General features: G+C 37.6%; 1 long non-coding RNA gene across 5 annotated transcripts; it reads left to right on the top strand.

Annotated features, from left to right (window-relative positions):
• Nucleotides 1–2,567: 2,567 nt before the first annotated feature.
• LOC127105573 (uncharacterized) lies at nucleotides 2,568–16,204 on the top strand. Of its 5 annotated transcripts, none has more exons than XR_007795044.1 (6): nucleotides 2,568–3,308; nucleotides 3,390–3,662; nucleotides 3,732–4,180; nucleotides 4,277–4,343; nucleotides 4,486–4,656; nucleotides 4,735–5,073. It is a non-coding gene; the product is annotated as an uncharacterized LOC127105573 (long non-coding RNA). The 5 variants fall into 5 exon arrangements; XR_007795043.1 differs by having other exon boundaries at nucleotides 2,570–3,308; nucleotides 3,390–3,840; nucleotides 3,962–4,180; XR_007795042.1 differs by having other exon boundaries at nucleotides 3,390–4,180; nucleotides 4,486–4,660.
• The last annotated feature ends 7,542 nt before the right edge of the window (nucleotides 16,205–23,746 follow it).

Consider the following 23,746-nt stretch of genomic DNA (forward strand, 5'->3'; position numbering starts at 1 on the left):
GTCACACACAAAAGGACGGATTAATGAGAGACAAAGTAGATAAGGAACATCGTAAGGTACGGTGAACTTAAGTGAATTGTAGAACATCGTAAGGTACGGTGCACTTAAGTAGAATATAAAATATGGTAAGGTGTCGCGCACTTAAGTGATTTTCAATATACCATAAGATATGGGTCACATACACTTAAATGACTTTTTAGCTTGCATCCCACACAAATGGTTCTATAAATAGAACCCTTGTGCACAAGCATTTCACTTGATGAAATTTCGTCTCTCTCTCTCTCTCCCTCTCACCCTCACACATATGTCGCATCTCGAAAAAAACGATTCCTCGCGATGGTCGCGGAAAAATTAGTTCGAACAGAGTTGCCACCGAACTTTATTTATCCCAATGAAGGAATAGGAAAATATCGATAAAACCTTTTAGAAAATAGAATAATGGTCGTCGCAACCATATTCGGGTTCGGGAGTCGATTACACAAGGGGAAGGTATTAGCGCCCCTCACGTCCGTTGTACTCAACGGGAACCTTTTAGTCCAATTTGCTATTTGAATGTTAGTTAATGTTGTTTGTTTTCTTTGAGTAATTTAAAATATTGAAAAGAGATGGATGAGGACCTCAGAAGGGAAACAGGGAGGTTTTTTATTAGTGTGCTCGCCAAGATCTCGCAATCTCGTGCCTACGTATCCTTATGGTGCAATAAGGAAATCAGAGCATTCGTAGTTCGGGGAACTACGGTTTTGGTATGTTTTGTTTGAACGACTGTGTAGGTCGGCGTTCTAACGGCTAAACGCTGGCTTGTCTACTCTCGGCGGAGGCTTAAGCACTGGTTTGTTGTGCGCGTTAGAAAGGATTAACAGTGTTCTTTTTGAAAAGGGTTTGGTCACGCGGGGGTGACGAGTTGAATTGATGTGTTTGGGTGTTTTGATTTGGTTGGTTTCGATCGCACGGGGGCGAGAAATTAGGTTTGATTGGTTTGAGATGTTTTGAAGAACGACGATAGATTGAGCAATGTGGTGTTCACCAATCGTCCAATTCTTTCGAGGAGTAATAAGGCGTCTGCCTTTTATTCCTTTTTCATTCAGATTATTTTGAAAGTTTGTTTATGGATGTTGAATATGCACGGTAGTGAGGCGTAGGCCCCCTACTTGCTTATTCAAAGGATAATGAGGCGTACGCCACTTATTCCCTTATCCAAGTTTATTTAGCGTGTTTTAGTCGGAAGTCGATAATTTGTGCAATATGGCGTTCGCCAATTATTCAAATAATCGAGAGATGGCGAGGCGTACGCCTCTCATCTTTTATCATCCGAAATTTAAATTGTAAAAGATATGTTTGGATGTCGTATTTGATTTGTGAAAATAATTTGTATTTTGGGTTGGTAAGTTTGGATTTGGTATGTTTTTAGTTTATTCGATTGTGGTTTTGAATTGATGACGAAGATTCGAGCAATGTGGCGTACGCCAATTATTCGAATAATCGAAAGATAGTGAGGCGTACGCCTCCTATCCTCTTTTCATCTGAAATATGGAATTAAAAGGATTTAGGATTTGTAATTGATTTAGAAGATGTGATTTGAATTTGTATGATTATTAGGGTTTTAATCGAATGACGAAAATCCGAGCAATATGGCGTACGCCAATTATTCGTATAATCGAGAGATAATGAAGCGTATGCTCACTATTCTCCTTTTCATCCAAAATATGTATTTAAAAGGATTTGGAATTTGTAGAAATGATTCGAAATATTATGATTTGATAATTTGAATTTGGAAATTATATTTGATTTTGAAAAGTGATCTGAAATTGTGTGGTTTAAAATTTAAACGAGTGACAAGAACTTGCGCAATATGGCATACGCCAATTATTCAAGTGCTTGAGAAATAATGAAGCGTACGCTTACTATCTCCTTTTCATCCCAAATTTATGTTAAGAGAGAAAATCCTTTTGAAATTGAATGGTTTGGAAAATGGTTTGAGTTCATGTTTATGAATGAAATGAATTTTCTTTAGTGTATTATTTCATCTACTCGATTAATCAATAACCAAGTAGGTTTCATTGTAAGGAAGCCCAAGAGTAAGCTATGTGAGGTTGATGGCGATGCGAAGAGCAATCGACTTACAAGGGTGTTTTAAAATGGGCTCGATATTTGGATCGAGAATTGTGATTTGTGCTTTTTGAAATTGGTTTGAATTGATGAATCAGTGAAATTGAAATAGTTTGTCATGATTGTAACGCATCACACATATTAGATCAATAATTTGTACACATGAATAAACAAGCATAGAATAATAATTCATATAAATCCCAAAAGTGAGTAATTATCTAAGTTATGCTAAGTAAAAATAATATCACATATTAATCGAAATTATATAATTAGGTTAAGTAATGAATAATAATACTACATATTAACTAAAAATTTCATAATTATATAAGAACATATTAATCAATTGAGATCATATGATTGGGCTAATGAAGTTTGAATTAACAAACAAGTTTCAAGTTTAATTTAAACATCCTAATCTAATCAAACCCATGTTACTCAAAAGGAATTAAAAAACTGTGGAAGGAAATGGGCCTTAAGGCCAACGAGGCCCAATGGGGCGCACAACTCCCTCTCTCTGAAGGACAACGAAGAGTATGACTCTTCTCCTTCCTCTCAACTTCAGTCAACACGTAAGCGTGACTTCCCATGCACTGACAGGTGATCATTAACCGGAGGGGGAATCGAGAAGCCAGTCGACCATTTGGGCAACGGAAAAGCCAAAAATCGCTCATGGCCATTAATGCAATTTAAGGACAATACTTACAAATCTGAAGAGAAAAGTTCATTATTTGATAACGCACCCTTTACCTATCAACTCTATCTACTACCCCTTGTCTCTCCATTCTTCTTTTCTTATCCATAAAACGCATACCAAACTTTATAACATGCATTCTATGTCTCTATTAAACGCAAGCATAACGAAACAAGCAAGGTGATTATCACAACAAATCGGAGGAAGATCTCAAATTTTAAAAACTAAGGTTGTTGAGATAATATGAAGCACACAAAGAGTGAAGAAATAGAGCAGGAACTGAACCTTAACGCGAAACACGCGTTTTTAGCGAGCGTAAAGAATAGATCCGGACCTTGGTGAATGTTTTCTTCCCTCTGTTTTCATGTGAATCCTCCAAGTTTGGAAGTGGGGAAGACGTCCTGCGGGTAACCCTTTCACTTCGTTTTCTTCTTTGTTCCTTCTACCAATTTGGAGCTTTCGTCTATCCAGATCCCAACGATCCTTCACGCAGTTTTTTAAGCGATTCACGGTAACATTGATTCTACCTTGCGATTTGCTTTTTCTTTTAGCCTGGATCTTATTCTGATTTCGGTGTTTGATGGTGGCTCAGGTCGTGGGTGCTCACCGAGGGGTTCAGTCCGACTACCTCATAGTTTCGGCGAGAAACTCTGAATAGTTTTTGTGACTTGGACTTTGAGGAATTCAGGTAAGGCTTTTCGGCAGAGTAACAGTAGGGTCCCCCTCTCTAGATGACTCTCAACCTTTATTTATAGAGTCTTCTCCTCGGATCCTCAAATCATGAGCTGTCAATATCTATCCAAAATCATTCCGTTAGGAGAGAATTTTCTCAGAGATTTGGTGGGGACCAGGGCGATTGTCACAGGTAAATTTCTCTTTGTCTGTAGTGTAGCCTTCCAGTCTTCTAGAAACTGTGGTCCCTCATTTGATGCAGGTGGCAAGGTGAGATTGTTTTGTTGGTAAGATCCCCCAAAGAATGCGTGACCATTTTGTGTTGAATCTTTTATTAAGCTCTTACTGCTGTAACTCTTATTTTTGTTGCGGTAAGAAACTTATTTTCACTGTCATGTACATTCAAACTTTTAAATGACGTTCAATTCAAAAAGACTCTATTATGCTGTCATGTGTTTTTCAGCTCACATTTTCAACCTGTGCTTGTCGTAGGTATAAAGGGCAACAAGATATCCGCTCAATTTTGATTTGGTTTGGAAAAGTTATGTTGTGAATCCGGGGTCTACATTGCTCTGATGTCTTGGATTTGGAGGTGAAACAGAAAGACTTGCATGCTTTGGCTTGCGTTTTGGACTTTTGGAGATGAGAGTGTGAGCATTATTGTTTTAATGCAGAGTGGCCTTTGTTGACTGATATATCAGGGCGGTTTTGGTAAGCCGTTTATGCTCTTATTATGGCAAGATCCCGCAGCAGGTTTTCTATTCTATGGAACTGTATCATTTACTTCACTGGTTTGGTTGTTTGCAGGTGCTGTTATGCTGACATAAGTTGGCGGGTAACTTTAAGTTCCACGATTTAACTTATGTTTTGAAAGGTAATGACCATAGCCTTAAGCTCATGCTCCATAAACCTTACACTGCCATTTTCCTGATACTGGTGTAGATTGAAAGTTGGCTATGATTCGGCATCAGTATGTGATCATTTGAAATTAACCTGCCTTTTTGGGTGTATTACAGTAGGAGCAGCGACTGGTTTTGAAAGTGCATCATCTACCTTCTCCGCAGGAGGTTTCGGCATTGATAACAAGCTTGGACTGATAGCATGTTTGGATCGTGCATAAGTTCCCTAATTGTGTGTGTTCCTGAGTCCGTTTGAATCAATTGGAGAAATCATGAATGCATTTATTTGTATGTAAGCATGCCTTTGCTGGCTTTGAATTTCAACTTGGTATTTGTCATGGTCTAACCCTTCAAAACCAACTGTAGGGCATGTTGTTGGCTTTTGGACTCTGTAGATTGCATCATGCTGTTAGAAGGTACCCTGCAGGCTTTAGAACGAACTTGTAACAGTCTGTAGAAATAAGTGCAGGGAAAAGCCGGGCAAGCATCATGGCAAAGGGATATGTACTTTCCAATTTGAAGCTTATTCTTGTCGTTTTGACTTGATTGTAATGTAATCTTAGATCATAAGGTTGGGACTTGCGTGAACCATGAAGTTTAACCATACAAATTGTAAATTTATGCTCGTATTAATAAAACTTAGGAACATCATGCCCATTAAAGCATGGTCTTGTAAATCCAAGTTAATGATCTTTATTCAAATGATATTGTCATGAAGTCCCTATAGAATGTTGATTTCCTCTCTTACAGGCATTTAAAGCCTTAAATCCAAGTTCTTATGAGACTTTCCAACCCAGGACCAAGCAATGTGTCCTAAAACAAATCAATACTGATATCATATAGCCTGCTAACATCATACAGAGTTCTGCCAATTGAATGCTAATGAATAAGTACTGATGCAGAAAGTTGTATATTCTTGGTGTGGTACTTAGTGAGTCACATGAGAATTTAAAGGATACAAAGTCAAATCGTCTTTTGATGTGAGTGGGAAAGATGCATAAAAATAAACGCTTGCAATGAGATGTGTTAGGCCATAGCATTCTGCCAAACTTGTAAACCAAACAAGTCAATCGCAAGACATTTTCATTTATGCATTTGTTTGATCGTTATACTTGTGTGTTATACCCTTGTATATATTATTGTATATACTGCGTAAATCAAGGATTACACTAAAATGGGGGGGATTTGTTGGTGATTTTAGTATCATCAATGTATTTTAGTAGTAATGTGATTTACTATAGGGCGATGCAATTATGCGTTAAAGCTTGGAAACGAGTTAGGGGTAGTGCGGAGTGCACGCTCGTCGAGCCAACGTATAATTGAATGCGAATAATTGAAACGGGGTTCCAAGGGGCGAAGCCCCTGGCGGGGTGCGGGGCAGCGCCCCGTTCGAAATTTTCTTTTGAACAGTTGAACCCTTTCCCAACCGACGTAACCGTTTCTGAACAGTTCCGTCTTTTCGGTTTCTGTTATTGATCTCCTATATAAGGAGTCATTTGGCCTCAATTTAAAAGGTATAACGAAACCAAACTTTCTCTCTATATTCCTGAACATTTCTCTTTGCCAGAAACAAATTGTTCTTCAAGAATTATCCCCACAAAGATTTCGTGAACCCAGGCAAGAATAGGGTCGAAATACTTTGTTCGGAAAGTGTACGAACACGATTCTTCGAAGTTATCCAGGATTATCATACCCGATTATCTAACACTTCCAAATTTCTTCTTAACCAAATGATGAGAAGATGTAAACACTTAAAATACCGTAAAAATTATGAAGACAAATAGTTTTTATGAGACCCACATAAAATTCTTCCTCTCCTTATTAGCGAAGAAAACACGAAAAAGTAAGTATTACTTTTGTTTTTCCTTTAATACCCATTACTTTACATTTGTTGAAAAAAATATATATTTTTTTACATTCATATAATGTCTCCACTTTTCTTTTATGATATAACAAATGTCTTTCATTTCTTTACATTGAGGATTTAAACAAATCCTTTACATTATAAGAGTTAAACATGGTTGAAGTGAGGTATCGAATATATATATATATATATATATATATATATATATATATATATATATATATATATATATATATATATATATATATATATATATATATATATATATATATATATATATATATATATATATATATATGTTTTGTTTTTTAAAATGAGGCTATAACGTAAATGTTTTAAGCTAAGGATTTTTTTCCTTCAATTTTTATCATTGTTATTAAATCATATATCCTGTCATAGATCTCGCAAGATTTGTCCAACAACCATTCTTGCATATGAAGGGGGATTTGTATTTTTTCATTTTTTTCTTTTTTCTTTTTTAAAAGTAGATTTGTTTAAAATTAGGAATTATTTTAATTATGATATAATAATATATTTAATAAATATAAAATTAACCTAATTCCATGTTGAATTTAGTTATTTAATAAATGAATTTTTTATTAATATTTTTTAATTAAGGGTACTTTGGCACTTTTAAAAATAATTGACATTTTCTTCTTCTCTATTTCATATATATTCTTCTTATACCAATTTATGCATGAAATCAACTTTAATTCTCTCTTCTCTTACCCTCTCATCCCTTTTTTTATTTTCAATTTATTCTCTTTAGCAATCAAAGCCTTAAGTTAGTATAATCACTTTTATATCATGTAACAAAATTATACTAAAGTTATTTTAGTCGATTTAATGGAACATTTTACATTTATTTAAATACATAAAATCATTTTAATCGATTTAATAAATTATACTAGAGTTAGTATAATTACTTTTATGTTGGAAATCCACCATAACCCATGGAGAATTTCTATCAATCTTGATGAATAAGATTGTTATCACTCACACAATGACAATGAAAAGAAAAGAACAATTGAGAAAGAAAGAAAAAACGTTGAAGAGGAAGAAGAATATTTTATGCATAGTTTTTTCTCTGTCAACAACCTGTGAAAAAGTTCTTTATTCACTTTGCAACTGCAAAATTATGTGAATACAATGTTATGAATTCTTTCTTCTCTTCATACAGGAATAAGAGTTACTCCATCTATTTATAGATTTAGGTTAACTTACCCCCTAAGCTAAAACCCAAAATTATAAAAGCCCAAAATAGATAAAACTACTAAAATAAGCCTAAGTCGAAATCCTCTGTGAAGCAACATGCTTCGACACTTCGACACACTAATACAACTCGACACATTAGATGATTCGACACTTCATTGCTTATGTCGAGTAACATGCTTCAACACAATGAATTACAATTCAATACAACACCTAATTCATTGTGTCTAAACTATCTACATTCATCATATCTCTTAGTCTTCTCAGCACTTCGACCTGCACTTCCTTCGTCATGATGTCTGCAATCTGATTATCAATTATACAATGTTCCAAATTCATCTTCCCATCTGCTACCTGCTCTCGAAGATAATGGAACCTCATTTCGATGTGTTTGCTTCGACCATGTGTTGTCGGATTCTTCGCCAAATTGATAGCTGATATGTTGTCGATCTTCATGGTAATTGCTCTATCACTCTTCGTTGTTATCTCTTCGACCAGATTCACCATCCATGTTGCTTGACATGCACAAAGGGAAGCAACTATGTATTCTGTTTCACAAGACGATAATGCCACTACTGGCTTCTTTCTCGAACTCTAAGCAGCTGGTGCACCACCTAGCATAAACACATAGCCAATTGTGGATTTTCGATCCTGAACATCACTACACCAACTTGAGTCGGTGTATTCCACTAGTTTGCATTCTTTTCCTTCATCAGATGCAGGAAATAAAATGCCATAGTCGAGAGTTCCTTTCAGATACCTTAGTATCCTCTTCCCCGCTGCTAGATGTGATATCTTTGACTTCTGCATGAATCTACTCATCATATCTACACCGTATACCAACTCAGACCTTGTGTGACAAAGGTATCGAAGTAACCCAATAAGTCTTATATATTGGATTGGGTTGACATCATCTTCATTTGAATCTTTCAATTGTTATAATATGGGTTCAGTTAGAGTCGAAGTTGGGTTGCAATCTTGCATCTCAAATCTCTTGAGTATTTCACCTGCATGCCTTCTTTGATGCATCATCAAACCTCTGCCACTCTTGTAGAATTTGATGCCAAGGAAATATGAAATGTCACCCATATCTGGCATTTCGAATTTCTTGTTGAGATCACCTTTGAAGTCTTCGATCTCCTTCTTGCAGCTACTTGTTATCAACAAGTCATCGACATAGAGACATAATATAAGCAATTCACTCTTGATTCTTCTTACATATACTCCATGTTCAGTTATGCACTTCAGAAGTTCATTCTCCCTTAAAAAGCCATTTATCTTCTTGTTCCAAACTCTTGGAGCTTGTTTAAGTTCGTAGAAGGCTTTATGTAGCCTGTACACCTTTCTTTCTTCGTCTGGTTTCACAAACTCAACTGGTTGTGCAATATAATTTTTTTCTTCTAAGGGGCAATTCAGAAATGCACATTTCACATCCATCTGATACATCTGCCAATTGTTCATGTTTGTTATACCAACAACCAACGTGGTTGCTTTGATCCTAGCAACAGGTGAAAAAACTTCGTTGAAGTCGATTCCTTCTTTCTGAAGAAATCCTTCCACCACAAGTTTCGCCTTGTGTCGAGTCACTTCTCCTTTGGGATTCAACTTCACCTTGTATACCCACTTCACATCGATTTCCTTCTTGTCTTGGGGAAATTCGATAAGTGACCAAGTGTTGTTGACTTCGATTGACTTCAATTCTTCGTTCATTGCTTTCACCCACTTCGAATATTTCAATGCCTCTGGTGCATTGATAAGTTCATCATATATGTAGAAAGCAGAATGTACCAGCTCACCTTATTCATTGACCATATTATCTGATGTAATCAAACATTATTGCAACCTTGGAGGCATGTGTCTTGTTCTTTGAGGTCTATTTGGGCCCGCTTCACCTCTGACTTCTTGTCGAACTTCTCTTTCGACTTCACTAGCTGGTTCATCACATAAGATTCTCACATAATCCTTCTTAACATTCTCAATCCAATCCCATTCTGTAAGTTCATCTATGATCATGTCCCTGGTGATCACCACTTTCTTGTTCATTGGTTCGAACAACTTGTATCCTCCAGTCGAATAATATCCTATCAGGATCATCTGACTCGACTTGTTATCAGGTTTTCTTCTCAACTGATATGGCACATGTCTATGTGCTATAGATCCAAACACCTTCAGATGAATCAAGTTAGGCTTTACACCATACCAACATTCTTCTCGCATGATTCCTTCTAGTTTCTTCGTTGGACATCTATTAAGGATATATGTTACAGTCGACACAACTTCTCCCTATAATTCTTTGGGTAAATGCTTGCCTTTCAACATACTTCTCACCATATCTATGATGGTTCTATTCTTTCTTTTTACGACTCCATTCTGCTGTGGAGTGTAGGGTGATACAACCTCATGCACAATCCATTATTTCACACATAATGCGTCAAATTCTTTCAACACATATTATCCACCACCACCAGTCCTCAGAATCTTGATCTTTCGACCGCTTTGTATTTCGACCATAAATTTAAGCTTGGCAAATACCCCGATAACTTCACTTTTCTTCTTGATCAGGTAAGCCCACAGTTTTCGATTAAAATCATCTATGAATGTAATAAATTATTTTTTACCTCCAATTGAATCCACCTATATATGACAATATACACCAGAGTATATGACTTAAAGAATTGCATTCGACCTGCTTCTTGCATCCTTATTGAAGTTGTTCTTGTGCTGCTTTTCCTGCACACATTCTTCACACACTTCGTTTGGAATGTCGATTTCTGGTAATCCTGAAACCATATTTCTTCTCTTCAAATCTCTGATGTCTTTGAAATTGAGATGGAAAAGTCTATAATGCCATATCCATTCATCTTTGTTGGCTGCTATTGCAAGACACTTATGCTCCATCACATTAAGCTTAATCTTGAAGGTTCTATTCTGAGACATTGGAGCCCTCAAGATCAACCTTCCATTTTGTTGGTGTAAGACCTATAGGCCAATACTTTTTGAACTTGTATCGAATTATTTATTAATAATAAAAGAATTTTTCTTTATTATGTTTGTTTAATAAAGTCCATAGAATAACTAGTTCATTTAATGTATCAAGTGTGACTTAATCATGAGATCCCATTAAACATAAGAACATTATTCTTAAAGTATTTGTAGTCGAGCTTTGTTGTGAAGTGGGATAACATTAAAGTATTAAGACTATTATGTATATAGACTGATGATCACGTCTCATGGATCATGGATAAAGAGTTATCAAGTCTTAAACATAGGTATGAATATTAGTAGTAATATTTATACTGGATTGACTCGCTGTGAGAATACTACATAGAATGTTATGCAAAGTGTCATAAGTTATTCTCATGGTGATAGTGGTGTATACCACCCTTCGACCTGAAACCACTATGGACCCTAGATGTAGAGTCAAGTGTTTTATTGTTGATCAAACATTACCCGTAACTGGATGACCATAAAACAGTTGATGGGTACTCCACGAAGCATGGCGAGGGACATGAGTGACCTAGATTGAGTTTGCCCATCTTGTGTAACAGGATAAATGTCTAAGGGCCCAATATTGAACTAGACAAGGATGACACAGTCTATGCATTGTGTTCAATATAGACGTAAGGGAAAAAGGGCTAATTGTACACATAAGTATTATCACAAAAAGGGATTTATCAGATCACATGATATTTTCATATCTTGGGTAACAGTGATGTGTTGCTAGATGTCGCTCACTATTTATTATGTTAAATACGTGATTTAATATAATTGCCAATATCCCGAAAATCTACAGGGTCACACACAAAAGGACGGATTAATGAGAGACAAAGTAGATAAGGAACATCGTAAGGTACGGTGAACTTAAGTGAATTGTAGAACATCGTAAGGTACGGTGCACTTAAGTAGAATATAAAATATGGTAAGGTGTCGCGCACTTAAGTGATTTTCAATATACCATAAGATATGGGTCACATACACTTAAATGACTTTTTAGCTTGCATCCCACACAAATGGTTCTATAAATAGAACCCTTGTGCACAAGCATTTCACTTGATGAAATTTCGTCTCTCTCTCTCTCTCCCTCTCACCCTCACACATATGTCGCATCTCGAAAAAAACGATTCCTCGCGATGGTCGCGGAAAAATTAGTTCGAACAGAGTCGCCACCGAACTTTATTTATCCCAATGAAGGAATAGGAAAATATCGATAAAACCTTTTAGAAAATAGAATAATGGTCGTCGCAACCATATTCGGGTTCGGGAGTCGATTACACAAGGGGAAGGTATTAGCGCCCCTCACGTCCGTTGTACTCAACGGGAACCTTTTAGTCCAATTTGCTATTTGAATGTTAGTTAATGTTGTTTGTTTTCTTTGAGTAATTTAAAATATTGAAAAGAGATGGATGAGGACCTCAAAAGGGAAACAGGGAGGTTTTTTATTAGTGTGCTCGCCAAGATCTCGCAATCTCGTGCCTACGTATCCTTATGGTGCAATAAGGAAATCAGAGCATTCGTAGTTCGGGGAACTACGGTTTTGGTATGTTTTGTTTGAACGACTGTGTAGGTCAGCGTTCTAACGGCTAAACGCTGGCTTGTCTACTCTCGGCGGAGGCTTAAGCACTGGTTTGTTGTGCGCGTTAGAAAGGATTAACAGTGTTCTTTTTGAAAAGGGTTTGGTCACGCGGGGGTGACGAGTTGAATTGATGTGTTTGGGTGTTTTGATTTGGTTGGTTTCGATCGCACGGGGGCGAGAAATTAGGTTTGATTGGTTTGAGATGTTTTGAAGAACGACGATAGATTGAGCAATGTGGTGTTCACCAATCGTCCAATTCTTTCGAGGAGTAATAAGGCGTCCGCCTTTTATTCCTTTTTCATTCAGATTATTTTGAAAGTTTGTTTATGGATGTTGAATATGCACGGTAGTGAGGCGTAGGCCCCCTACTTGCTTATTCAAAGGATAATGAGGCGTACGCCACTTATTCCCTTATCCAAGTTTATTTAGCGTGTTTTAGTCGGAAGTCGATAATTTGTGCAATATGGCGTTCGCCAATTATTCAAATAATCGAGAGATGGCGAGGCGTACGCCTCTCATCTTTTATCATCCGAAATTTAAATTGTAAAAGATATGTTTGGATGTCGTATTTGATTTGTGAAAATAATTTGTATTTTGGGTTGGTAAGTTTGGATTTGGTATGTTTTTAGTTTATTCGATTGTGGTTTTGAATTGATGACGAAGATTCGAGCAATGTGGCGTACGCCAATTATTCGAATAATCGAAAGATAGTGAGGCGTACGCCTCCTATCCTCTTTTCATCTGAAATATGGAATTAAAAGGATTTAGGATTTGTAATTGATTTAGAAGATGTGATTTGAATTTGTATGATTATTAGGGTTTTAATCGAATGACGAAAATCCGAGCAATATGGCGTACGCCAATTATTCGTATAATCGAGAGATAATGAAGCGTATGCTCACTATTCTCCTTTTCATCCAAAATATGTATTTAAAAGGATTTGGAATTTGTAGAAATGATTCGAAATATTATGATTTGATAATTTGAATTTGGAAATTATATTTGATTTTGAAAAGTGATCTGAAATTGTGTGGTTTAAAATTTAAACGAGTGACAAGAACTTGCGCAATATGGCGTACGCCAATTATTCAAGTGCTTGAGAAATAATGAAGCGTACGCTTACTATCTCCTTTTTATCCTAAATTTATGTTAAGAGAGAAAATCCTTTTCAAATTGAATGGTTTGGAAAATGGTTTGAGTTCATGTTTATGAATGAAATGAATTTTCTTTAGTGTATTATTTCATCTACTCGATTAATCAATAACCAAGTAGGTTTCATTGTAAGGAAGCCCAAGAGTAAGCTATGTGAGGTTGATGGCGATGCGAAGAGCAATCGACTTACAAGGGTGTTTTAAAATGGGCTCGATATTTGGATCGAGAATTGTGATTTGTGCTTTTTGAAATTGGTTTGAATTGATGAATCAGTGAAATTGAAATAGTTTGTCATGATTGTAACGCATCACACATATTAGATCAATAATTTGTACACATGAATAAACAAGCATAGAATAATAATTCATATAAATCCCAAAAGTGAGTAATTATCTAAGTTATGCTAAGTAAAAATAATATCACATATTAATCGAAATTATATAATTAGGTTAAGTAATGAATAATAATACTACATATTAACTAAAAATTTCATAATTATATAAGAACATATTAATCAATTGAGATCATATGATTGGGCTAATGAAGTTTTAATTAACAAACAAGTTTCAAGTTTAATTTAAACATCCTAATCTAATCAAACCCATGTTAATCAAAAGGAATTAAAAAATTGTGGAAGGAAATGGGCCTTAAGGCCAACGAGGCCCAATGGGGCGCACAACTCCCTCTCTCTAAAGGACAACGAAGAGTATGACTCTTCTCCTTCCTCTCAACTTCAGTCAACACGTAAGCGTGACTTCCCATGCACTGACAGGTGATCATTAACCGGAGGGGGAATCGAGAAGCCAGTCGACCATTTGGGCAACGAAAAAGCCAAAAATCGCTCATGGCCATTAATGCAATTTAAGGACAATACTTACAAATCTGAAGAGAAAAGTTCAGTATTTGATAACGCACCCTTTACCTATCAACTCTATCTACTACCCCTTGTCTCTCCATTCTTCTTTTCTTATCCATAAAACGCATACCAAACTTTATAACATGCATTCTATGTCTATATTAAGCGCAAGCATAACGAAACAAGCAAGGTGATTATCACAACAAATCGGAGGAAGATCTCAAATTTTAAAAACTAAGGTTGTTGAGATAATATGAAGCACACAAAGAGTGAAGAAATAGAGCAGGAACTGAACCTTAACGCGAAACACGCGTTTTTAGCGAGCGTAAAGAATAGATCCGGACCTTGGTGAATGTTTTCTTCCCCTCTGTTTTCATGTGAATCCTCCAAGTTTGGAAGTGGGGAAGACGTCCTGCGGGTAACCCTTTCACTTCGTTTTCTTCTTTGTTCCTTCTACCAATTTGGAGCTTTCGTCTATCCAGATCCCAACGATCCTTCACGCAGTTTTTTAAGCGATTCACGGTAACATTGATTCTACCTTGCGATTTGCTTTTTCTTTTAGCCTGGATCTTATTCTGATTTCGGTGTTTGATGGTGGCTCAGGTCGTGGGTGCTCACCGAGGGGTTCAGTCCGACTACCTCATAGTTTCGGCAAGAAACTCTGAATAGTTTTTGTGACTTGGACTTTGAGGAATTCAGGTAAGGCTTTTCGGCAGAGTAACAGTAGGGTCCCCCTCTCTAGATGACTCTCAACCTTTATTTATAGAGTCTTCTCCTCGGATCCTCAAATCATGAGCTGTCAATATCTATCCAAAATCATTCCGTTAGGAGAGAATTTTCTCAGAGATTTGGTGGGGACCAGGGCGATTGTCACAGGTAAATTTCTCTTTGTCTGTAGTGTAGCCTTCCAGTCTTCTAGAAACTGTGGTCCCTCATTTGATGCAGGTGGCAAGGTGAGATTGTTTTGTTGGTAAGATCCCCCAAAGAATGCGTGACCATTTTGTGTTGAATCTTTTATTAAGCTCTTACTGCTGTAACTCTTATTTTTGTTGCGGTAAGAAACTTATTTTCACTATCATGTACATTCAAACTTTTAAATGACGTTCAATTCAAAAAGACTCTATTATGCTGTCATGTGTTTTTCAGCTCACATTTTCAACCTGTGCTTGCCGTAGGTATACAGGGCAATAAGATATCCGCTCAATTTTGATTTGGTTTGGAAAAGTTATGTTGTGAATCCGGGGTCTACATTGCTCTGATGTCTTGGATTTGGAGGTGAAACAGAAAGACTTGCATGCTTTGGCTTGCGTTTTGGACTTTTGGAGATGAGAGTGTGAGCATTATTGTTTTAATGCAGAGTGGCCTTTGTTGACTGATATATCAGGGCGGTTTTGGTAAGCCGTTTATGCTCTTATTGTGGCAAGATCCCGCAGCAGGTTTTCTATTCTATGGAACTGTATCATTTACTTCACTGGTTTGGTTGTTTGCAGGTGTTGTTATGCTGACATAAGTTGGCGGGTAACTTCAAGTTCCACGATTTCACTTCTGTTTTGAAAGGTAATGACCATAGCCTTCAGCTCATGCTCCATAAACCTTACACTGCCATTTTCCTGATACTGGTGTAGATTGAAAGTTGGCTATGATTCGGCATTAGTATGTGATCATTTGAAATTAACCTGCCTTTTTGGGTGTATTACAGTAGGAGCAGCGACTGGTTTTGAAAGTGCATCATCTACCTTCTCCGCAAGGAGGTTTCGGCATTGATAACAAGCTTGGACTGATAGCATGTTTGGATCGTGCATAAGTTCCCTAATTGTGTGTGTTCCTGAGTCCGTTTGAATCAATTGGAGAAATCATGAACGCATTTATTTGTATGTAAGCATGCCTTTGCTGGCTTTGAATTTCAACTTGGTATTTGTCATGGTCTAACCCTTCAAAACCAATTGTAGGGCATGTTGTTGGCTTTTGGACTCTGTAGATTGCATCATGCTGTTAGAAGGTACCCTGCAGGCTTTAGAACGAACTTGTAACAGTCTGTAGAAATAAGTGCAGGGAAAAGTCGGGCAAGCATCATGGCAAAGGGATATGTACTTTCCAATTTGAAGCTTATTCCTGTCGTTTTGACTTGATTGTAATGTAATCTTAGATCATAAGGTTGGGACTTGCGTGAACCATGAAGTTTAACCATACAAATTGTAAATTTATGCTCGTATTAATAAAACTTAGGAACATCATGCCCATTAAAGCATGGTCTTGTAAATCCAAGTTAATGGTCTTTATTCAAATGATATTGTCATGAAGTCCCTATAGAATGTTGATTTCCTCTCTTACAGGCATTTAAAGCCTTAAATCCAAGTTCTTATGAGACTTTCCAACCCAGGACCAAGCAATGTGTCCTAAAACAAATCAATACTGATATCATATAGCCTGCTAACATCATACAGAGTTCTGCCAATTGAATGCTAATGAATAAGTACTGATGCAGAAAGTTGTATATTCTTGGTGTGGTACTTAGTGAGTCACATGAGAATTTAAAGGATACAAAGTCAAATCGTCTTTTGATGTGAGTGGGAAAGATGCATAAAAATAAACGCTTGCAATGAGATGTGTTAGGCCATAGCATTCTGCCAAACTTGTAAACCAAACAAAAGGCTTGTTGCTAAGATGTGATTCGCACTCATGAACCATTAAGATGCTTTTTTGTGATAATGAATCAATGGGATGTAAGCCTTCAAGACAACTTAAGAACGGGGTAAGTGACGTCATGAACTTATGGTGATCTGTACCACAATTAATTCATTTAATCCTTGTAACAATCAGTCCCGGTGACGATGCCTATTTTCTCATGGGCGGTCGAATATGTACCATAATATCCTGAATCAAATGACCCAAGCCAGCAATTATGAACCAAACTAGATAAATGTCAACCAAACGACAATTCGTACATAAGGCCTTTAACTAGCAAAGTCATGAATCCAAGTCACTCGTCTCCTTGAGTTGAGCTATGCATATGCAGATGAAGTGAATGCTTATGATGATATGTAAATGTTTATGGTTATGAATGCTTAATGAAAGTTTAGAAATGTATGGACAAAATTGGGGTATGACAGTTGCCCCTATTTAATTAACTTGAACTAGAAGGTAAGAATGACAACGGTCTTCATACATTCGTGGTGGAAGGTAATTAAATACGAAAAAGACCCAAATTTTGTCCTTTGAAATGCAATGGAGAAATGTAGAAAGAAAATGCAACGAGTTCTGGAATTTGAATTTTGTAGGGTTTTATTTTTTTGAGATTATTGGGGAATATCATCATCAAAGAGTTGATGGAAAAGATCATCATCAGAGGGCTGATGGAAAGGTAGTTGTCATCGTCAATGGGTTGACGGAAAGGGGTAAAGGATGGCATCACCAAAGGGTTAGTGGAAAAGGACTTATATATGTAGTATCATTCATCATCAAAGGGTTGACGGAAAGAGACTTCACTATGGAGTGGCATCATCAAAGGGTTGATGGAAGTAATTAAAAGAAGTCATCACCAAAGGGTTGGTGGAAAATAATTCGTCATCGTCAAAGGGTTGACGGAAAAGATTGTCATCATCAGAGGGCTGATGGAAAAGAGACCTCACTATGGAGTGGCATCATGAAAGGGTTGATGGAAAGAAAATTTATCATCGGCAAAGAGTTGTCGGAAAGAAACTTCACTATGGAGTGGCATCATCAAAGGATTGATGGAAAAGATCATCATCAGAGGGCTGATGGAAAGAAACTAAAGGATGTAGTCACCAAAGGGTTGGTGAAAAAGAAACCTCACTATGGAGTGGCATCACCAAAGGATTGGTGGAAAGGATGATCATCATCAGAGGGCTGATGAAAAAGAAAGATCAAGTTATGTCCATCAAAGGGTTGATGGGAAAGAATTATGATGTTGTGTATGCATATGATGCATGTTAATGAAAATTTCTCATTTTTGTGTAGGTGATTTTTGATATGCAACTTCCTTATTTGGAAGGAAAGTCATGTGTGTTTATTGTATGCAATGCATGTGGTAATGCAAGATGAATATTGGTTATTTCTGGATTGATCTCCCTTTTGAAGGTGAGACTTTCTGGGTACCAATGTTGATTGGATTTGAGTTTATGAAGACGCTAGCAAAGTGGACTTTAGTTGTGGCCAATATGGATTGGACTTTGGTTTTGGAGATGCCAATAGGGATTGGACTTTGGTTTTGGAGATGCCAATAAAGTGGACTTTTATTTTTGGTAGCTGCCAATATGGATTGGACTTTGTTTTTTCTGGTAATTGTCAATTTGGATTGGACTTTGGTTGGTGAAAGGTTTTGACTTCCCGACATTCTGTATTTTGACGATGCGATGATCAGAAGATAGATGTGGATGCTTTTGGTGCCCCAAGTTTGATCATTTGCTGATAGACTGTGTATTTGTTCTTGAGAGAACCTCAACTTCTTTGACTGATATGCCATGACGGCTTGCAAATGATTTAATGAGCGTAGCGACATAATTAATGCATGATGATTATGCTCTTGCTCTGCCCTAAGGCTCTTTGCGACCTGTCTGCCCCAGCCTGTAGGGTCTTAGAAGGAATTCTCCTTTGAAAGGAAACCCTGGGAATGATTATACCATGGACTGAACCAAACTTTACCCCAGTGTATGAGTCTTGTAGTGTTTTTCCCCTGATTGAGATTTTGAAAGGCGTGCCCCAGATTGACTGAGTATGTTGTAATAATTTGACTCCTTGATCCACTGATGCTTAGGGATTTTTTTTTACTGACCAATTCATAGTCATTGGATATCATGCCCCTAATCCATAGGGTTTGGAAGCAGTCTTGATTCAGGTCAGCACCGACGAATGATCAAGTTCTTCTCTGGATACTTCTTCGAAGCTCCTTGATATCAAGTACTTACTTGCAGTTAAAATCGTTTATTTAATCAATGGTAATTTTAATGCGATATTCATGCAGGTTTGAAAAAATCATTTATTGATGTGATGTGATAGTGTGTGACGAATGAACCATTAGTTCAAACGCATTGCTGATTTAGCTAGTGTGTGAAAGATACAGTGAGAATATGATGCCAATACAGGTGATTAGCAAATATTTAGGAGTCAGTTTATGCAACCTTGTTGTAGTATGCTTTCAGAATAAACCCTACCTCAATTAGGTCTTTTAAGGGTTGTAACGTGGCCTGGTTCATGGTTATTGAAACAAAAGATGTAAGGCTCAAATTTTGTTTTAACCCACCCCTTCTTCATGATGATCTCCAACCATACGCTCAGTTAATTCAACATACACATTTGTCTTTTTGAAAGTGTAAGGATGGTGATCCAAGGTCTCCTGAAATGGCAGTCACCTTATTTTGCTCTTCATAGATGTCGATGCCCCATTGATTCTTGATATGGTGGTCACTGAATCTTGTTTTGTTCCGTATAGGGTTTTCGTTACCTCTTTTGATTTTTGCTTTGATCTCTAACTTTTGCCTGGACCTCTTTTTGAAGCTTTTTAGTCCACCGGGGTTGCCCTAATTTTTGCCTAAGTCTCCTTTTTGGGTGTTCGACTTAGCGGGCTCTTTCTTTCCTTTTTTTTTGAAGATTATGACTGCCAAGTCATTGGTCATTGAAGAACGACCGACATCGATCTTGGGATACTTCAAGGTTCCTTTGACACTTCAGGAAGTGTGCAAAGAATGACATGTAGTTGATCCACATATGAGATATTTTATCTTGTAATCCAAATGTGTAGTTACATTAACTAAACACTACCCTACCCCTGGTTAAATGCAAGGGTTTGTAGATCCGAAAGGAACTCCTACTTCTAGGCTCGAAGTGGTTGACTAGGGATTAACTCCTTATCTCTCCAGTGTTTGGGGATTTGAAACAATGCTTGTACATCATCAGCAAGGTTTTATCCGAAAGCATACAATCCGCAAATAGGGATATTTCGTTTTCGTCATTCTCCCTTCAATCTTTGCTAAAACAACAGTTTGATAAGTGAATGGGAGAAATATTTTTTTATATCAATGGAAAAAATGAGTGAATACGAAAGGATTCGTTCAAAACATGCATAATCATTTCATTAATATTACCATTAAAGGAAATCAACAATACTTGAAAGCAGATAAGTACTTAACATGAAAAGAAAAATACTAATGAAATGCGAGGAATAGCCAAATGGTTGCCAGTGCAGAGGAATCTCTCTCGTGCCTGGTTTACTGCTGGGCTAGCCTTTTTCAGAGTAGTGGTATTTCTCCTCATCGAGACTAGTACGATAATCATCTTCAGATCTATTCTCGGAAATCTCCTCCACTGATTGGACTGATGGACCCACACAACTAGGCGAAGCAGTATTATTGATTTGCAAGCTTCGAGGCGCAAATGAGAACATCTTAGAATCAAGCAGGGTTTGTATCTTACACTTGAGCACCTTGCAGTCTTCAGTTGAATGCCCTTGTGCCCCAGCATGGAAGTCACATCGGGAGTTGGCGTCAAAACTTGTCGGATATGGAGGACTTATTGGTTTTATCTCCTTTGGCACTATCAGTCCTCTCTTGATCAAATATGGAAGTAATTGACTGTATGGCATTGGAAGCGGATCGATATGTCTCTCTGGCTTCCTTGGCCTCTGTTGAGCATGCTGGCGATGCTGATGCGGAGTATTCTTCCGTTTGTATGGCTGTTGAGGTGGAATCTGTTGTTGATACTGAGGAGGTCCTTGATTTGTAGGATACTGACCATAAGGAGAGGATGGTCTCTGATATGGAGCTTGTGGGATTTCCCATACTGCATTAACTTCAACCTCTTCTTCCTTTTGGGAATTGATAATAGATTCATCCTCAATACTCTGGATACTCAAAGCGCATTGGATTCTTCCACTTTTGAGGCTGCACTCGATACGTTCTCCGATTGACACCAAGTGAGCGAAGTCTGATGCTGCACTGCTAATCATCCTTTCAAAGTAAGGACTTTGTAAGGTATCCCTGAATAATTCCATAACTTCTTTGTCTAAGAGTGGTGGTTCAACGCGACCTGCTAATTCTCTCCATCTTTGGGCATACCCTCTGAAGGATTCGTTGCTCTCCTTATATAAGGCTTTCAACTGCATGCGATCGGGAGCCATGTCCAAATTGTATTTGTACTGCTTCAAGAAGGAGTTAGCAAGGTCCAACCATGAGTGAATGTGACTCCTTTCTAACTTTATATACCAACTCAATGATGCCCCAGTCAAACTGTCCTGAAAATAGTGAATCATTAACTTATCATTATGGGCATGAGAAGTCATTTTGCGGCAAAACATCACCAAATGGTGCTTTGGACAGCTATCCCCTTTGTATTTTTCAAATTCTGGTACTTTGAATTTTGGGGGTATAACTAGGCCAGGTACCAAACACATGTCTAGGGCACTCTGTTCAATAGTATCTTGTCCTTCTATGGCCTTGAGTCTTTTCTCTAGCACGCAACATCTTTTAGCAATCTCATCATCTTGTGATTGTTCAGTATTAACCACAAGGCTTGTCCCATGGGAATCTGGCACGGAGAATGCAAAGCTATGATACTCAACATCATCATGATATGAGGAACCCTTATCTCGAACAATATGACGTTCTTGTACAACCGAGTTATTAACTGGGGTTTGCACAGACCGAGGTTGGGTAAGATCATTTACTGGAGGCGGAACTACATTCTCAATAACTGCAGTCTGCTGAATGTTGTCCTCCCTCTTTGCTAAAGCTATCATATCCTCTACAAGTTGGTCTACCTGGTTTTTTATTGAGTCCACATCTCCTCTCAAAGCAATGTGGCTTTGCTCTAGCGAATCCATGATCTTTCAAGAACTACTTCAAGTCCGATACGAGTGTCGGGAATTCAACTGCGGGTTATGGACAAAGGATGGGATGAGTTTTTTTGTTTATGAAAATGATATGCATTTTATGCTGATGAGATGAGAATGCATGAAATTTTGTATTTAGGTATGCAAAGGAAATGTAATTCAGGTATAACTAGGATCCAGGATATCATGAGTATCATATGCCACACCCTATAAGGAGGTTCTATGTTCTCTACCCCACACACATAAAGTTGTTCCTTTCCAAGACATAACTTAGAGTCATGGATTGTGTTCAGCATCCCATCGCAATAATGGGCTAGCCACATCGTGATGAGAGTTCTGAATCAATCTATTCTAAGTGGGATCCTCGTATTGTTCGAACATGGTGTAGACCCTTCGGTTCAATACTACACGATCGCCAATCATGAAGACGGACTTCAGTTTAAGACGAGGTTCCCAGAGTCATGGACCATGTTCAACGTTTCCTCGTAATAATGGGCTAGCCATATTATGATGGAAATTCTGAACAGATCTACTCTAGGTGGAGTTTTCGTATTGTCCCAATGAGGTGTACACCCCTCGGTTCAATACTACACAACTCCAGGTTCTAAGTTCTTCTCAAAGCTCGGGTACGGAGCTTATCTCACAACATGTGTCAGAAACCATAAATCACCCAACATAATAGCAGAATAAATCACATAGCATAAATAATACAACAAGATATAAAGAAGTAATAAGGAAGAAAACAATGTTTTAACATTCATAGCAATTTGAACTAAATTAGGCCTGACTCTCTCTAGCATGGAGCTATGTCCCCAGCAGAGTCGCCATCTATCGCATCTCGAAAAATACGATTCCTCGCGATGGTCGCGGAAAAATTAGTTCGAACAGAGTTGCCACCGAACTTTATTTATCCCAATGAAGGAATAGGAAAATATCGATAAAACCTTTTAGAAAATAGAATAATGGTCGTCGCAACCATATTCGGGTTCGGGAGTCGATTACACAAGGGGAAGGTATTAGCGCCCCTCACGTCCGTTGTACTCAACGGGAACCTTTTAGTCCAATTTGCTATTTGAATGTTAGTTAATGTTGTTTGTTTTCTTTGAGTAATTTAAAATATTGAAAAGAGATGGATGAGGACCTCAGAAGGGAAACAGGGAGGTTTTTTATTAGTGTGCTCGCCAAGATCTCGCAATCTCGTGCCTACGTATCCTTATGGTGCAATAAGGAAATCAGAGCATTCGTAGTTCGGGGAACTACGGTTTTGGTATGTTTTGTTTGAACGACTGTGTAGGTCGGCGTTCTAACGGCTAAACGCTGGCTTGTCTACTCTCGGCGGAGGCTTAAGCACTGGTTTGTTGTGCGCGTTAGAAAGGATTAACAGTGTTCTTTTTGAAAAGGGTTTGGTCACGCGGGGGTGACGAGTTGAATTGATGTGTTTGGGTGTTTTGATTTGGTTGGTTTCGATCGCACGGGGGCGAGAAATTAGGTTTGATTGGTTTGAGATGTTTTGAAGAACGACGATAGATTGAGCAATGTGGTGTTCACCAATCGTCCAATTCTTTCGAGGAGTAATAAGGCGTCCGCCTTTTATTCCTTTTTCATTCAGATTATTTTGAAAGTTTATTTATGGATGTTGAATATGCACGGTAGTGAGGCGTACGCCCCCTACTTGCTTATTCAAAGGATAATGAGGCGTACGCCACTTATTCCCTTATCCAAGTTTATTTAGCGTGTTTTAGTCGGAAGTCGATAATTTGTGCAATATGGCGTTCGCCAATTATTCAAATAATCGAGAGATGGCGAGGCGTACGCCTCTCATCTTTTATCATCCGAAATTTAAATTGTAAAAGGATGTCGTATTTGATTTGTGAAAAT

The sequence above is a fragment of the Lathyrus oleraceus genome, chromosome 7 (assembly GCF_024323335.1).
Source record: "Lathyrus oleraceus cultivar Zhongwan6 chromosome 7, CAAS_Psat_ZW6_1.0, whole genome shotgun sequence".
Classification (NCBI taxonomy): Eukaryota; Viridiplantae; Streptophyta; class Magnoliopsida; order Fabales; family Fabaceae; genus Lathyrus; species Lathyrus oleraceus.